Source organism: Callorhinchus milii, unplaced genomic scaffold (genome assembly GCF_018977255.1).
Source record: "Callorhinchus milii isolate IMCB2004 unplaced genomic scaffold, IMCB_Cmil_1.0 Scaffold26, whole genome shotgun sequence".
Taxonomy (NCBI): domain Eukaryota; kingdom Metazoa; phylum Chordata; class Chondrichthyes; order Chimaeriformes; family Callorhinchidae; genus Callorhinchus; species Callorhinchus milii.
The window spans coordinates 5,496,119-5,502,118 of NW_024704767.1; the positions used below are offsets into that span (position 1 = coordinate 5,496,119).

General features: G+C 36.2%; 1 non-coding gene across 1 annotated transcript; it reads left to right on the top strand.

The window, feature by feature from the left end:
• Positions 1 to 3,065: 3,065 nt before the first annotated feature.
• On the top strand, positions 3,066 to 3,137 carry trnaa-cgc. Its single transcript has one exon. It is a non-coding gene; the product is annotated as a tRNA-Ala (tRNA).
• The last annotated feature ends 2,863 nt before the right edge of the window (positions 3,138 to 6,000 follow it).

Sequence of the window (6,000 nt, forward strand, 5' to 3'; positions counted from 1 at the left end):
CATCAATTGAACACAGATTCCAATACACTTACTTACACATCTGCACAGGCTCTGCTAAACCGGTCTTCAAATAATGGTTCATTTTAACATTACTAAAAAGCTGTTAGTCCCATCAGCTCTTTGTCAATACTGAACACCTTTAGAATAGACCAGAGCACAGCTAAATTTCAAATTATAAAGTTTTCTTTTCCCAGGATGCACTTATGATGCAGTTATTCTATAGCCAGTGGAAAGTTAAAGCACTATGAGACTGGTTCCAGAGATGGTCTCACACAATTGATCTAAATTGGAATCAGCCTCACATACTGTAGCACTACTCCACAGCTTTTGATGCAAAGGAGCACGTTAACCAACACTAAGTGTACAGTATGTCTGCCTTATTGTAATTCTTTGGATGAGTTATATTGTTCAAATAGGATTAGTCTGCCAACCCAGTGTTGCTGATAACATAATTTATTCAACAGAAGATCTTCCTTGTTTGACATTTATGTGTCATCAAATGGGAATCTGGTCACATCTTTAGAATTGTGGATCTTGGCTGAACGAATGGCCTTTGGGTTTGTTTTCCATGTGTTGAAGAACCAGATTCTTGATGTGGGTTTGTATTTCTGAAATGAATAATGGGATTTGGGAGCCAGAGGAGTACAGGCAAGTGCAGTACAGCTTTCAACTTAAAACAATTATGAAAATAAATGGAATTAGCTGTAATCATTACAACAAAATTAATTGTTAAACATGAGTCAAGTGTTTTAACATTTATTTCAAATAGCGTTTAATATGTCCTATTTAGTGGTACAGGGTTAATGTCACAGTAATAAAGATACTCTTGACATTTGAGTAGCCCTGGACTCACCAGGGCTCCAGCCGTACAATTTTAGTCCAATTTATATTCTATCTGTTTGTTAAAGGTCATAAGTACCTTTGCTAAATTTTACCTAATTACAGTTTCATAAAACAGTTTAATACAATTTTTGCTTATATTGAGCATTTAAAAAAAATGTCAGTGCTAATTTATAGTATATAAAACCATTACTGATCAGAATCTGTCAGCAGAGAGAAGCAAATCAATCCAGTTCTTTTTATGTCACATTGACGAGATAAGTCAAAATAACCAGTGACATTTGGGAAATGTCATCTATGAATATAACTGTGGCAAGTGACAAGTTGGCTGGAAACAGATCACCAGTGATGTGCAGCCTTTTGTCTATAATGTTATTAGCTATTGCTCCATTAATAACAGCAGGAATATTAGCAGTAGAGCAAAAATCATTTCATCTTAAGAAGAATTTAACAGTGCCTATACCACATCTTTGGTGTGTTTATACTACTGGCAAATTCATGGCAGAGTCCATAAGGATTAACTAAGTCTGACTAGGAGAATTCTGAAAAATATGGGCAGGGTGCAGATTTGATTCTGATTTGCTCCTGAATGAATTGTACAAAAACTTTTAAGATGTCGTTTTTAAAGTTCTGTTGGAAATATCAACTTACTGTGCACATATAACTTGACCTCACTAAAATGGATGCATGAAAGTGTTTAAATATTTTGAGATATTCTTCATAAGCACGCCTCTATATAAGCAAGTTGTTTTTTTACATGATAGAGCTTGGCACCTTTGCTGGCACATACATTATAATACCAAATCCAATGTCATCGGATCATATGATGAAACATTTGCTACACTTACTTTTTCCCCCTGCTATTGCTATCTAATTGGTTTTAGAATGGTAACCTTACTGGTGAATACAAAATTATTCACCCAGTGTTTTTTTGGATGATATGAAAAATGATTTTCCATTGAACAGTGGAATCAAATTCACAAGTAGTCTTAAAAGATAAAAAGTGATTGATCTTTGAAATTATATCTATATCGTTGGGAGGCCTTGATGTGTGAAAGTGAAGGATATGGTATTCTGAAATGATTTAATTTTGTCTGCAAGAGGCAAGGGCTTCAGTTCAAGGTGTAAATTATTACCACTGGACAGCACAGCACTGTGCTTGGATTTCCTTTTTACTCAGTGAAAAATGTCACTGGGACAACAATACGAAAGCTGTAGGGTGGACTCCATACAGAAACATCAGGCATAATCTCTCCAGATTGTGTTAAATTGTAAATTGCAGTGAACTTTCAGACTGGTTCATCTCAAACCAATTTTCACAAATTTGCCTCCTTTGAACTGCATCCAGCTGTTTTTCACTCCCGACATTCAGGTAACAATGAAAAGGTTCCAATGCTCGTAAAGACTGCAATGGTACTGATCTATTTGTGCAAAGTAAAGTACTGCAAATTAAGAATGGAAAGGTGCTCCAAAGTAAAAAAGATTAGATAAAGAAGAACACAATCTTTGATCTTGGAACTGGGAAACTGTGAAATTACCAAAGATTCATCCTTTTCCTCTGTTCTCCTGGAAGGACGCATATACAATAGAATATATAGTAACTATGTGAATTATAATAATAATAATCCTTGCATTTGATATAGCGCCTTATCACGTCATTGAGACATCTCAAAGCAATTCACGGATACATTGTAAAGTGGATTGACTCTATATTTTGTGGACGAAACTAAATTTAAACCACACACATTTTTTTATATTTTTACCATTGGTCATTCTGTTTTAGGGATGAGACTACCTTCACCACATTAATTTAATATCGCATTTGGCCTGAGCAGCTTTTCTGTTTTAGAAACATTTTCGTTCTCTTCTGAAAATGCTGACTCCTGTTGGGGTACAGATCCAGAGGCACAAGTGCCTTGACCAAGTGGCTATTCTTGGGAGTAACAGTGCAGCCTCATGATTTTCAAGAACTTTACGATCTACCTAAATACTTACCAGAGAGCTTATAAGATGAGGTAATGAATATTAATTCATATTCTATATCTAACAGATCCAGTCTGGTGAAACAATTTAATTGCTTGTGTGCTGCAAATCACACATGATTCAAATTCTGTTCTGTTGTTAAAGTGGTAAATTTACATTTTATCAAACTAACCCATTGTGAGAATACAAGAACTGTTCCTCGTGGGTCAGTTATAAATATGTACAGTTCACATATTTTGAGGCGTTCTGTAGCTCAGTGGTTAGAGCACTCGCCTCGCAAGCGAGAGACCTGGGTTTGATTCCCAGCAGGGCGAATGTTGGGCAAGTTTCCTTACTCCACATGCCTCTGTTTACCAAGCAGTAAGTAGAAACCCGGCTGATAGTCGATTGGCGGATCGCTTTTGTGGGGGTAATAATTCCTTCAAAAAAAATTAAATGAATAATAATACATTGGTCATTCAATCCACGACTGTTTGTGGGACACTGCAGTGCATACTTGGCTACCATGTTTCGCCCACAAAATATACAATCAATTCACTTACAGTATATTCTGTGAAGCGCTTTGAGACGTTTTGAAGATGTAATAAGGCGCTACATAAAATGCAACGATTATTATTATATTTACCAGCAAAAGTGCTTTAATGCGTAGGCATAGGATGAATCCCACAAACAATGGAATTGTCTTGCACTGTGTATTTTTCTATGCTGGTCTCAACGTTTCTTACTAGACAGTGCTAAACTGAACGTGTTATTTTCATTTTTGCAGAACTCATGAATAATCCCTTAAAACTTCAAGCATGAATAATCCTTTCTGTTGTAATTCAGGCAGCCACAGCATGCAAGCTCACTAGAGACCTGTTTAGATGAGGTAATGAATACTAACTCAACAGTACTGTATCTAATAGATCTAGTATGATGAAATAACGCTTCATTTCAATGTTGGTGTAACACTCAAGCAAGAAACCACAATGCTGAGTCTCGACAACAGCCCCTGCATCTGTTCAAAGTTCCTATTTGAAATAAACATTGATACAAATAACAATTGGTGATGTGGGTTATTTAATCCAGCCTTTTGAGAACAGAGTAAAACACTTTTCTACTTTCTTCACATCAGCTGTTCTCCCTATATTCACCAGATTCGGCTTCCGTTTATGAATAGCCAACTAAAACGTACAAAGTTAAAATACAGAATTACTTATTGCTTTCAAAAATACCAGTCACTATACTTTCCAAATTAATCATGTGAAGCTCTTTAAGACGTCCTCCCAACATGAAAGGCTCCATATGAAATGCAAGGATTGTTATGATGTAGATTGATTGCAAGATAGTGCTCTCTTATTCAAGAGCCATTACTTCATTGCCTTGTCAGTAATTATGCATTTTGCCTGAAACGTACATTCTGAGCGAGAAATTCCATTTGGATCTGGATTTACTCTGTTTGTGTAGCACTTTCTAAGCACATATAGAAATTTGGCAAATTGTTGAACTCAGTCTTAGCGCCTTGGGACGTCCTCACGACATGAAAGGCACTATACAAATGTAATTTTGTTGTTGTTGAAACTCCTTTTCGGTGATTCTGTGAAAACTTACAGAAAACTTCAAAATCTATTTAAGAATTTGTCAAATTCTATGTGCTCTGAAATACTAAGAATTATTGAGTAAATCTAAGTGGAATTTCTACTCCTATATTTCTATCGAAAATTCTTAAAGATAATTCAGTTTCGCTCACAAATATACAGTCAATTCACTTTACAGTATATTCTGTGAAGTGCTTTGAGATGTCTCAAAGATCTGAAAAGTGCTATATCAAAATGCACAGATTATTATTACCAATTGCTTCTTGCCAATTAAGCACAATAGTGGCTGGTGTAGTGTGTTGGAGGTATTGTGGGACTGGTTCTTTGAGTTGATGGCTAAAGGGAAAAAATCCACATTTTACAATAATAATAATCCTTGCATTTGATATAGCGGCTTATCACTTCTTCGAGACGTATCAAAGCGCTTCACAGAATATACTGTAAAGTGAATTGATTGTGTATTTTGTGGGCGAAACCCGGCAGCCAATTGTGCACAGTCGTGTCCCACAAACAATCTCTTTAACATTTTATTCTTATTGTTATATTTTACACCTACAGTTTTGAATTTGAAGGAAAACAATGTGTGATATTATTGGTAGACACAAAAGCTTTGTTTTAGGTATGACAACCACATTTATTATATTGTAGTTTGGATAAATGCTGCCCGCTCTCTGCCTGCCTGACTTGCGAGCTCCATTTCCATTTCCCACAGCAATTAAAAAAAATACAAACAGAGGCTCTGACCCAAGTGGCTATGCTGTTGGTGTCAGCCACAATATTTTTTTAATCCACTGTCTGTCTTGTCAGTGAGTGACAAATGATATCAGTGGATTTCACAATCACTGAACACGTTTTTGCTTGATTGCTGTACAGTTACTTTGCCTACTTATTCATCAGACCTTACAACTACAATTTTCCCTCAAGTCATCCAAACAGTAAGCATGGATGTTAATGTCAGATTGCTGCTGACGGCATGTCTTTTGGAAAAAAAGATTTCATTTTTGCTGGCTGCATTTTAAGTGCCATGTGGAGGGGGAAATGAAATCAGTTAATTGCACTTCTAATTATTCTCCAGTCTGAAAACTACTAATGGACAAGACATCTCTGTGCACAAATAGACTCAGTGGCAGTCTGAAGAGCAAGTCCTACAGGACAGAGTGGTACTATCAGATCATGTAGATTCATTCTGAGACAAGTAATCAATGAACTCTATTAAAATTCATCAGTTGCCATTAAATGCTTCCCTGCCAGGGGTTGGCAGCTTCAAAGTTTTTCCTTTAACCCTTACTCTGCTACACATTGATTTGTACTGATTGTTCAAAATATTGTTCAGATACAACAACAAAATTATAAAGGCTTTTCAACAAACTAGATGCATTTAGATGGCTAAATCCTCAGCAGTACTAAGAGAGGATATCCTGTGCTCCCTGGTTGGTTTACAATGTCTGGACTCTCTCAAATTAACGTTACATTCCTTGAAATTCACACATCACTTTACTCATCAGAAGGTGCTCAACTCTTTTGAAACCATTGTGCAATACCTCCCCACATGATTCAAAACGTTTGCATAAAAAGAGTCTACATAGAAATAGTTGGGGAC